At 44.1% G+C, this 12,709-nt stretch overlaps 1 non-coding gene and 1 pseudogene across 1 annotated transcript; one reads left to right on the top strand and one right to left on the bottom strand.

The window, feature by feature from the left end:
- Positions 1 to 5,803: 5,803 nt before the first annotated feature.
- Positions 5,804 to 8,621, top strand: LOC125547486 (annotated as a pseudogene).
- Positions 8,622 to 9,021: 400 nt separating this feature from the next.
- Positions 9,022 to 9,106, bottom strand: TRNAY-GUA. The gene is given in 2 exon segments: positions 9,022 to 9,057; positions 9,070 to 9,106. It is a non-coding gene; the product is annotated as a tRNA-Tyr (tRNA).
- Positions 9,107 to 12,709: the final 3,603 nt, after the last annotated feature.

The following is a 12,709-nucleotide window of genomic DNA, read 5'->3' as shown; positions in this document are numbered from 1 at the left end:
GAGGAGGGAGATGTGTCATGGGAGGGAGAGGGAGGCGCCATGGCTTAGGTGCGGCTGCCCTCCCTTCCCCCCACTATATATAGGGCCAAGGGAGAGGGGGGCGCAGCCTTGGCCCTTCCTCCAAGGAAGGGTGCGGCCAGGGAGGAGTCCATCCTCCCCAAGGCACCTAGGAGGTGCCTTCCCCCTTTAGGACTCTTTCTTTCCCTTATCTCTTGGCGCATGGGCCTCTTGGGGCTGGTGCCCTTGGCCCATATAGGCCAAGGCGCACACCCCTACAGCCCATGTGCCCCCCCGGGGCAGGTGGACCCCCTTGGTGGACCTCCGGACCCCTTTCGGCACTCCCGGTACAATACCGATAATGCGCGAAACTTTTCCGGCGACCAAAACAAGACTTCCCATATATAAATCTTTACCCCGGACCATTCCGTAACTCCTCGTGACGTCCGGGATCTCATCCGGGACTCCGAACAACTTTCGGGTTACCGCATACTAATATCTCTATAACCCGAGCGTCACCGAACCTTAAGTGTGTAGACCCTACGGGTTCGGGAACCATGCAGACATGACCGAGACGTTCTCCTGTCAATAACCAACAGCGGGATCTGGATACCCATGTTGGCTCCCACATGTTCCACGATGATCTCATCGGATGAACCATGATGTCAAGGACTTAATCAATCCCGTATACAATTCCCTTTGTCTAGCGGTACGATACTTGCCCGAGATTCGATCGTCGGTATCCCGATACCTTGTTCAATCTCGTTACCGGCAAGTCTCTTTACTCGTTTTGTAACACATCATCCCGTGATCAACTCCTTGATCACACTGTGCACATTATGATGATGTCCTACCGAGTGGGCCCAGAGATACCTCTCCGTTTACACGGAGTGACAAATCCCAGTCTCGATTCGTGCCAACCCAACAGACACTTTCGGAGATACCTGTAGTGTACCTTTATAGCCACCCAGTTACGTTGTGACGTTTGGCACACCCAAAGCACTCCTACGGTATCCGGGAGTTGCACAATCTCATGGTCTAAGGAAATGATACTTGACATTAGAAAAGCTTTAGCATACGAACTACATGATCTTGTGCTAGGCTTAGGATTGGGTCTTTGTCCATCACATCATTCTCCTAATGATGTGATCCCGTTATCAATGACATCCAATGTCCATGGTCAGGAAACCGTAACCATCTATTGATCAACGAGCTAGTCAACTAGAGGCTTAGTAGGGACATGGTGTTGTCTATGTATCCACACGTGTATCTGAGTTTCCTATCAATACAATTCTAGCATGGATAATAAACGATTATCATGAACAAGGAAATATAATAATAACTAATTATTATTGCCTCTGGGGCATATTTCCAACACTCTCCTCCTTGATCAAGTTGGAGCATGCAGATGAACCTGTCTCTTAATTGTGGGTAGCGCATCTGTTTACTGCCCCCTAGTACTTCTCTACGCTTCTCCATCACACATTTGGTCCAGTCTTGCATTATTAAGCATCCGTCGCTAATCTTGAATGCACTAAAGTAATCTGTAGGATATCTTGACCGTAAGCTAATAATACTCATGGTACCTTTAGTCTCGATCCCATAAGGCACAACATTCATCGGGAGTCCCTGTTGAAGAACATCGTATGGTAACATACTTAGCAATGAAGTTTAGCTTCAAAAATAATCTATGGAAAAGATGCACTAAGGACAAATAGTAAAAATCTTACCATCCTTCCTAAATAGATATGACCGTAGTTCATTACGAACACTATTGGTCGCAAGTTTTCAGTACTAACATTTCTAAATGCAGGAAGAAAATTTGTCTTTACAGTATCAAGATCCTCAAGCCATGAAATATAATGAGTTAGCTCCTCGCAGTTGAGTTCAACCTCGGGACAGTAGTAGGTCCTGTCTACCAAGCCCCGGACATGTTTGCTTGCACCGAAATAAGCCGACAATACAAATTAGTTGTCAACTATTTTTGAATAAACAATATCAAAGACATAAATATGGTTGAGAAACTTACATAATGGTATAACTGGAGGCGTCTGCACATCGACCCAGATGTCGGTATTACCTTCAATATCATCTTCCGGACGAATATCAAAGGTGATAACCATATCAGGCTCAAATGCATAAGTCTTGCATAGTGCTCGCCATGTTTTGCATCCAAAATAGGTGTAGTCGTCTGAATTGTATAATTTTGCGTGGAAAATATAACCATGCTCGGTCTTCAAGTAAACTTTCTTTACCTCCATAGTATGACTGAAACCTATCTTATCCAATACAAAAACTCTTGCATGGCAGGGGATACGCTAGTACAATAGTAAAAAAATATAAGTTGAAGCAAATGAAGCAGATGTCATGCTTAATTACGAAAAAAGACTTGTCGTTGTGACTTACTGTATCCACTTCGAAGTTCTCGTCCAGCTTGATGCTGAAGTGCCTATCATCATCTAGGAAGATTCCGTCGCACAGGCCGCGCTCGTCTTCGCAGTATTTGCAAATACCGAAATCCTTTTGGTCATTAGACATTTCCTATGTTCATAGTTAAAACATTAATTGAAAATCGATCGAAGACAACTACCAGGATACTCAACACACAAATCCGGGGCACTCGATATTTCCTGCATATTCTGGCACAAGTCATGCCAAAATTCACGGAAAAATCCGGCATGACCTTTGCTAAAATAGGACATATCGAGCGCCTGAAATTTACCGGAACGGAAATGAATCAACACTCCGGCAAAACATAGGCCACTCAGAGGTGTAACCTGCAAACATGACCGGCAACTTGGATATTGAGCAACACAAGATATACATTTCAAAATATCTTATAGGACTCAAATTAGCATGCATTCAATAAGCAAAAGTAAATCATCTCATGCGTCCATACATCGTCGAATATTATCACTAATACATCCCAAATAGTGTCATACATATAACATCACTAATACAACTAAAACCCTAGCACACGACGGGTATCGGCGCGGGCGGTGGACACCCACAGAGAAGGAACCATCACGGGATCATAGCTCCAGTGAGATCCCTGGAGAACCTGCCAGGTATTGGAGAACCTGTGCTCCAACGCAAACAAGTAGCGATGGACGTGCGCGTCCTCCTCACTGACACGGTGACGCACCACCTCCGCGGAGTCCTCGAGCCTCTGGACCATCACTGGCCCACGCGACCGCCAGCAAAGAAGGTTCGGGTCAACGACAGGCTGGCTCCTCACCAACCTGCGCCCCCCGGTAGGTAGCGCCTCCCAGTACCACCCCGGCGGAGCCCAGTCCCGGACATGGCCCATCTGGTCAAGCAGGTGTCGTCCACCGCCGACTCGACGACGAGGATGCGGGATAGGCATCGTCCACGTCGATGCGAGAAAAATTGCTTTAACTAAAAAATTAGCAACACGTTCTTACTAACGAGTTCTATTAATTTAATTAGTTCTTACTAAAAATAAACTTACTATAAATAAAAATAAACTAATACCTAATTAGTACCTAGTTCTTACTAACTAATTAGTACCTAGGAACTACTGCCCTAATTACCATATAAGTAATTAACTAACTAGCACTAAAAATAGCCTAGGGTTCATACTAACTAGCACTAACTAGCTAGGGTTCATACTAAGCAGAGAAGAGGGATTGGAATGGGAGAGTGCTTACAGAGGGCGGGGAGAGAGATGGGGTCGAGGGAGACGGCGGCACCGAGGCGCGGCGAGGCGGGGTCGGGGGATACGACGGCGAGGCGTGGTCGGGGGAGACGGCGGCGAGGCGGAGGCGAGGCGGGGTTGGGGGAGACGGCGGCGAGGCGGAAGCGAGGCGGGGTCGGGGGAGACGACGGCGAGGCGGAGGCGACGAGGAATAGTAGAGGAGAATTGGGGGAGGAAGAAGCAGAGGAGAGGGAATCAGGCCGCACAGGGGTTAGGTGAAAATAGCTTTAACAGTAGCGTGGGGAGGCAAAACGCGCTGCTGCTAAAATCCGTAGTAGTAGCGCTGTTCGTAGAAGGACGCTACTACTATACCTAGCACGTCGGGAACGGTGTGGCAATTATAGTAGTAGCGCGTTCTGTTCCTGTCGCGCTACTGCTAAGCGGGTAACAGTAGCGCCATTCTAGCAGACGCGCTACTGCTAAGTAGCAGTAGCGCCTCATTTTAACAAGCGCTACTGGTAACATTCTGTGTATAAGGTTTTTTTTTAGTAGTGAGTAATCAACACTACTAGCAACCCACAGATACCAATCTGAGGTTTTGAGATAGAAATCAGATACAAAAGATGAACTAGGATTTGAGAGGAGATGGTGCTTGATATTCTTTTTTATCCAGATTCCAGAATGTTTGACTGAAACATTCTATTGAAGATAGAAGTATAGAACCAGGATACATGATCCGGAACCTTTTGGTTTCAGTTGCATTATGTTTTTTTAATCAATTTGAGTTGCATTGCTGATCGCAATCCAGCTCCTATCAGTCGCTTAGTTCATCTATATATGCTCTCTAGTTCATGCAACCTTTTGATATCACTGCAGTTGGCTTAAATCTGTGTTAAATTAATTGATGAAGATCGTGGCTATCTTAATTAACTTCATCATTTTCTGATTGTAAACGTGGTAAAGGTGGTACGCAGTGTAATGTTGATCTGCATGTTGTATGTGAGACAACCAAATCTGATTGAAATTGCAGTTTTAGCGCATGCCAAAATTGCTTTTCCAAAACAAAAAACAGCAATGTACCATAGGACAAAAGATTATTAATAATGTCACATTACCGGCATGTTTGGTTGATGACTGACTATGACAATGAACAAAGCACATGCATATTTGGTGTTATGGCACAACAAAGTTAGGCTACAAACTAAACATGCAATGTGAATTTCACTACCCCCACTCCATACCATGCTCTCCCTTCCTCTAGTGAGTTGATAACCATCTAAGCTAGCAAGCAACCCAAATTGGCTCTGCCTCGCTACCTTGTTGTTGTATCTCATCAACACTTAGAAATATACATGGTTAGAAATACATGCTACTCCCTCTGTCCCATAATATAAGAGCGTTTCCGACACTACACTAGTGCCAAAATCACTCTTATATTATACTCCCTCCGTTCAGAATTACTTGTCGCAGAAATGAACGTATCTAGACGTATTTTAGTTTTAGATACATCCATTTTCAAGACAAGTAATTCCGAACGAAGGGAGTACGGGACAGGGGGAGTAAAAAACACAGTGTCAACACGAGTTATAGATCATAGGATCGATTCATTTTCTACACTAAGGCTTCCTTTTATTTGCAAGATTACAAGAGCACCGGAAAATAGGAAAAGAAAATGCATGTAAATTGTATCCAACAGGCTAGAGTCTGATAGATTCTATCCAGATGAATCTTAGGCAAAAAAAATACACTTGAATCCTACAATGATTTAATTTTTTTGACGATAGAAACCACTAGAGCCCGCCACAAAAATTATCTTCTAATAAAGTGTAGGTGCGAATGAATCTTAAGAAAATGGAATTGTGTGATTAAATATTACAAATGGATCCCCTCAAAAAAATATTACAAATGGAACAAATAATATATGAAAAAATCATAAGAAATCCATTATTTAAAAAAACACGCAAACCTTTTGAATCCCTTTTTTTTATTAGGGATTGAAAAAATATTGTTTTGTTAGCATTCAAACCTTTTAAAATGAAACAGGCCCTGGAGCTAAACTTGGGCCCAACCCAACTCCATGGACAGGATTTATATCACATCCAGCCGAGGCCCAGGAGAGGAGACGACGACGCCGGGGCCGGGCCGAGCCAAGCACGACGATGACTCAGCTCCAAGCTGCTCCGCTCAAAACCCTAAGCTTTTCCGGCGCGGCGGTGCGGCCGCGGCATGCGACGGCGACGTTCCGGTGCTCGGCCGCGGCCCGGAGCTACAGCATTACGCTCCTCCCGGGCGACGGCATCGGCCCGGAGGTGGTCGCCGTCGCCAAGGACGTCCTCTCCGTCGCCGGCGCCAAGGAAGGCAAGCCAAGCTGAACCCCACGCCGTCCATTGCTTTGAGCTCCGACTAGTGCTAGCTGGCAGGGCGACAGGTGACCCCAATTTGTTTGCTTGCGGCCGCAGGCGTGGAGCTCCGGTTCCGGGAGATGCTGATGGGCGGCGCGGCGCTGGACGCCGTCGGGGTGCCGCTCCCCGACGAGACGCTGGCGGCGGCGCGGGCCTCCGACGCCGTCCTGCTCGGCGCGATAGGAGGGTGAGTGGAAACCATCTGGCAGCAGTAATTAATTCAGAAGTCGTCATGTGCATCTTCTGTGACTTTGAGTTTCAGTAAATTGGATGTTGATGCTGCGGTTGGTTGCAGGTATAAGTGGGATAACAATGAGAAGCATCTCAAGCCCGAGACCGGGCTGCTCAACATCCGTGCCGGGCTCGGCGTGTTTGCCAATCTGCGACCAGCCACGGTGTTGCCGCAGGTATATCCCTATCTTGCTTCAGTTTCAGTGCATTTCGCATAAGAACCATGCTTTACTCGACAGCACTGCCTTTTGTACTCTAGTTTGCTAGTTGCATCCAAGGCATCAGAGTGGCTCCTGCGTCCCTGATGTAATCTGTCATAGCGGTACATAGTTTAACTAAACAGCAAAATACTAGCAAATGTAGCCTTAGCTGCAGGATTTGGGGTGGGATGGACTTGTTTAATTCGCTTAAAAATAGTGATGTTCTGTGTAATTACTTCCCTCTATGACCTGACACTTTTGTAGTTAGTAGATGCATCTACTTTGAAGAAAGAGGTGGCTGAAGGAGTTGACATCATGGTTGTTAGAGAGCTTACTGGAGGTATTGTTGACCTCAGACATTTCAGCGCCCCCCCCCCCCCCCCCCCCCCCCCCCCCTGATAAATTGCGTGAATGTCCTATGATGATGCCAAGATGTGTTTTCGTGAAGAATGTGTAATTGAATTAAGAACTACTGAATAGTGCATTACTTGAGAACTAATTTTTTATAAACGACTCTATCCCCAGATTGATTGTATTGCACGTGTTGCATTTGAAGTTGCCCGCAAGAGAGGAGGGAACCTATGCTCGGTGGACAAAGCGAATGTTCTCGAGGTACTTAAGTATATAAACCCCAAACATGTTCTTGATTTGTTTGACTTGTATAAAAATTGGAACTGATCCATGGAGTTATATTGAGGAACACCGTGATATTTAATGTTTATACAACAATATCTTGGATATCTAGTTGAATATATTGATTATGAACTATCATTTTGCTCATGCTAGAATCCTCTTCAGAGTATAAGCTTATAGTTACAAGTATTTTTATTTCACATAGCGAATATAACATTTTGATCAAATGTTGTTTTAGGCATCTATGCTTTGGAGGAAGAGGGTCACTGCAATAGCTTCTGAATTCCCTGATGTTGAGCTGTCACACATGTATGTTGATAATGCTTCGATGCAGCTTGTTTGGAATCCTAAACAGGTTTGTTTCTTTGTATGCAATTGATTTCATGCCGATTCAAGCAGTATGAGCATGTGCTGACCTACTGAATTTCCTGCATCATCACAGTTTGACACAATTGTAACGAACAATAGTTATGGTGACATATTGTCGGACGAAGCATCCATGATCACAGGAAGCATTGGAATGCTCCCATCTGCTAGTGTTGGTGAATCGGTAATAGAGGGAGCCCACATTAAATTGCTTGCAAGCGCTCATATTGTTCTGCTGAGAATGCTAGAAGAAGGCACTGAAGGATCTTGTTTTCCTTTGCAGGGACCGGGTCTATTCGAACCTATCCATGGCTCTGCCCCTGACATTGCTGGGCAGGTTGGTTGATATAGCTTCTACTCGCAGAATAGATTTTGTGTGCAGAACAAGGCAACCCCGTTAGCTGCGTTTGAAATTCTGATTCCTCCTGCTATTTGTTGAGTGCAGGACAAGGCAAACCCGTTAGCTACAATTCTTAGTGCTGCGATGCTACTGAAATATGGCCTCGGTGCTGAAAATGCTGCCAAGAGAATCGAAACCGCGGTTACGGAGACATTGGACAGCGGGTTCCGAACAGGGGACATATATTCTCCTGGAACGGTAAGATCAGTTTATGAACATTATCAATGGATGTCATGTCTGCATGTGGTCATTGCTACATTTACGTCGAAGAAGTTCAATGCCTACTAAAGCTACTTTGTATCTGCTGCCAAGCAAATAATAAAACCTTCATTCACTTAGCAAAGTCGTTAGTTCTCTTGGAATGATTGGTAGTCATGTTCAATAATAAAATCTTTTCAAACATCCCTCACTTCCTTTTTTTCGGATCTTTTTTTTTCATGGGTGCTCTTTTTTCGAAGCTTACGTGGTCATGTCGTTCTTCTGTTTGGTTGCAGACATTGGTCGGGTGTAAGCGAATGGGCGAGGAGGTCCTGAAGGCTCTGGAGTCACAGAAGTAAACTAACCGGGGGCCATCGATTGATCAATGTACTCAGGGTAGAGAGAAGCCCGCAGAGATAGATTTGATCCGGCCGAAGTGTGATTTTGATTACTTTTTTTGTAGTGGGAATTGAGCAGATGTGTGTTGCACCTTTCTTTTTCTTTTGTTGATTGAATTTTTTACCCCATAATGATGAATAAAAATGGGAGGCGGTCCCCTTTTACCTGGCTGAAAAGGAGTTATTTTCACAAGTCAAAAAAAATATATATTGGATTTGCTATTGGGTGATGAGAACTAACAAAGTCTCATCCAACTCCTAAAAAATCCTCACGAATCTTCACGTAAAATCCAAGGGTGTGTGAGTTAGAAGAGACATAATTATTTCTCATCTAGACGAGAGCTGCCACACACCAAGCATCATTTTTTTCATTTTTGTAAGATGTGTCGATACCGGAACCGTTAATTAGCAAAAGAATAGTCTAGTCTGATGAGTAGATAATAAATTCTCCCCCAAGAAAGAGGGTAGATAACAAATCCAAGACTGGATTTAGTAAAAAAAAAGTTACAAAGGAAAAAGGGTAAAAGGGTAAAAAAATTCCGACTTGCCGGATTCGAACCAGCGACCTAAGGATTTATCTGCAACACTACAGTCCTCCGCTCTACCAACTGAGCTAAAGTCGGCCTGTGGTAACCTCCTTACGTTAGGTTATATATACCGATAGTTTGAAGCACTTGACCAATCCCTGCAACTGCTGTAGCAAAGAGTTGAACTTTTTTTTTAGAAGAAGTTGAAGAACCATGTATTCATTCGTTTTTTTAACATAACCATGTATTCATTCGTTTTTTTAACATAATCATGTATTCATTCATAATAGAGCAAGTAGTTGAACTTGGCCCGATCCTTCCCTTTTTTTAGAAGAAGAACCATGTATTCATTCATAATAGTAGCAACATACATGGTTTCTCTATGAAACAGTCCCAAGAGACAGCACATAAACAGTCCCAAGAGACAGCACGGCAGAGGATACGAGTCAACGGAATGACCAAAGTTCCTTCATCAAATTCAAACAGAAGAAAAAAGAAGCTTGGCATCTCAAAGGGCCGGATTCTATGTGTCTGATATATATTCACCATTTCGTAACTGGTAGCAATGTCATCATCATCATACATATAGGTAAGGGTAAGGGTAAGCATACGGTATCCCGATGGCCAAGACAATGAATTGGGGCTGACCCGATGGCCAAGGATCGAGGTTAGCTGCATTCTATGAGAGGTTAAGGGGGCGCTAGGGATTAAACTACCCGATCGCTTGCTTGGAATCAGACTGGTTTTAGGCTTAGAGTTGGTTTCATAGGAAGCATACTATGGTTCAGATACCTTTATTGGCGATCAAATTTGTCCACGTGAATGAGTGGCGACGTCACAACTCTAGTCCAATTGCAACCCTTTTATTGAACTATCAACAATTTTCGTCTTGCAAAGATTGATACCGCGTGGAAGATGTATCCAAGAGACTTCCTTGTAATTCTTGGTTCTATGAGTTACTTTGTATGATTTTGCATCTTGAATCCAAAGCACTATACTGTAATGGTTTCAAGTATGAATAAAGTTATGAGGTGTTCCCAAGAAAAGGAGAACCTAGGGGTTTGTTTGCATGCAAGATTTAGTCAAATAATAGTAATCGGTTAATGTTTCCAAAATATTAAGGATCTCCTTATTTGTAACCATCTTATCTAGATTTCTTACTAAAGAAATAGTACTGGTCATTTAATGTTTCAAAAATGTTAAGGATCTCCTTATTTATAATTGTCTTATCTAGTATTTTTACTAGTAAATAATAGTAATCACTTAATGTTTCCAAAACAAAGATGTTACTTTTGTGACGTTTGCTTAGAGGTATGGCCTATATTTGGAAGAAAAGCGCAAAACATAAATGTTCTATAAGTGGAGAAATAGATGATGACCCCGCATTCTTCTCAATATAAACCACAGAGCTCGGGCATGGATGACACACCAACTCATTGCATTTCACTAGCTTTACATGCCAAAGATTATGTGGACCGCCATGAAGCTTACCGTCTTCTTTTCTCTCCTCCCTCTCCTCACCATCTCCCTCCCTTGCATTGCCAGCAATACCATCCAGCTAGTTTACGACACAGAAGGCGAGCCACTAAACAGCTACAATGCCTACTACGTCCTCCCAGCCAAACATATAGATGACAAGTTGTTCCTCACAACTAAGCGCATTCATCATCATGGCTGCCTATACCATGTTGTCCTCGAGAGCAACATGACTATTCGAACCAACATGGAGTTCACACCATTGCCACCACCACCACCACCACCGAGAGATGTAAACATTGTGCCTATCCACTTGTCGAGCGACGTATGGATCGAGACTAATGATCTATCTAGTTTATGTGCAAAGATGTTGCCTTGGCACCTGACGGATCAAACACCAAATTCATCGTTAGGATCGACTCAGTATGTGGCGGCAGGGAACAAGGAGGGCACATGGTCGCCCTTGGTGTTTCGGATTGAGAGGCATGGCGCTGACATGACAGGATACAAGTTGGTGGTCTGTGCCAACAAGGGCCCGTGCAAAGATCTGGGTTTGCGTACTTATAATGGAAATATGTGGTTAACTGTGAGCAATGAACCTTTCATGGTTGTGTTCATGAAAGCCACCTAGGTTGTAAGTACTTTGCATTTCTCTTGGCATCCTATGTGTTCATCTAATGTAATAATGAATGTTGATTGTTTCATGTATGAGTCAATAATACAAGACTATTTGCAATGAATCTATGACCGACATGCCTTGAATTTTTTTAATCCATCCAATATAATGATGAATGGTTATTGTGTCGTGTATGGGTTCATAATACAAGAATATTTACAATTACGGCTGGCATTTCTTGAATTTTGTTAGGAAACCTACCCACCTATGCCATAAGAAACTTCAAATTCCCTGTTGGGGTGAGTGATGATCGGATCCAAATGATGGAATTTTTAGTGAAGTTATAATAAAGAGAGGTTTATAACCCGTGGTTCCATTCGACCCATTAAAGGCCCGTGGATCCTTTGGGTTGTTTCTAGCCCGTAGTAACCTTCAGCCCATTAACGACCCATTATGGATGTGGTTTGTCTTAGATGGCTTTCGGCCTATTAACGATCCGTTATGTGTTTGGGACCATTAGCGGGTCCTTCTGCTTTTAGTCTATTTGTGGCTCATGTTGTGTTTTAGGCCTTTTGATGTACAACATTATTCAACCCATTTGTGGCCCATGTTGTGTTTTGGCCCATTTGTGGCTCGAGGTTTTACGACCCGTATGTGGCACATGGTTACTACGACCCGTATGTGGCCCATGTTGTGTTTTGGCCCATTTGTGGCTCGAGATTTTACGACCCGTATGTGGCACATGGTAACTACGACCCGTATGTGGCCCATGTTTATTATGGCCTATCACGTTCGGTCTATTAGCGTATCGTGGAAATCAAACCGCGGTAACTAAACAAGCAATTTACGCTGGAATATTACAACTATTACATAGATTACATCCACAGGGCACTAAAGTTTGCCACATGTGCGAATAAACGCAACAACAAAACATCGGACTAAATACATTGGACCTCAATGTTGGCCGGTCCGGACGTGTTTTGCCACGCAAACCGGAGACAAACTGGGGGGAGGGGGGCTTTGCGGGCGTCCGCACCACTGCCACGCCCGCGTCAGACTAATCTGGCCCACCGCAAAACATTTTCCTAGCTCTCCTGCGCTTTTCGTCCAATGCATGCGCCACTTCCCAGGCCACATTCATGCCGGCCGAAAGCATGCATCGGCCGACATTGATGCCCAACACAGGCTGCCGCGGCTCTCCGACGCCCTTCCACAACATGGCAGGGCAGCCACGACTACGAGGTGGTCGTCCGGTATAGGATTTAGGTTTATGTTTTTAAGTATTTAGCTAAACGGTCGAGTTACTGACTTCTTTTATATAAATATGTCCTAACTTGAATGAAATTGGTCGAGTTTGTTTAAATTTCATCTGGTTTGTTTAAACCCTGTTTGAAATGCGTTGCATGACCGGCTCCCGCATTCATATCTGCGGACTGGCCCCTATCTCCCCCTGTCCACGGACAGTGTACAGTGTATAGTATAAATTATCCTCAAATCTCGAAAGGAGAATTGGAAGGGTGAGATGGAACTTTGTACAGACTGATACGGCGTTCGATGGCAGAGGATCAAATTTCTTTCAAACCCAAACAGAAGAAAAAATAAGCCTC

Source organism: Triticum urartu, chromosome 3 (assembly GCF_003073215.2).
Source record: "Triticum urartu cultivar G1812 chromosome 3, Tu2.1, whole genome shotgun sequence".
NCBI lineage: Eukaryota > Viridiplantae > Streptophyta > Magnoliopsida > Poales > Poaceae > Triticum > Triticum urartu.
The sequence above is the reverse complement of the archived record's forward strand: the minus strand, read 5'-3'. Positions and strand labels throughout refer to the sequence as shown.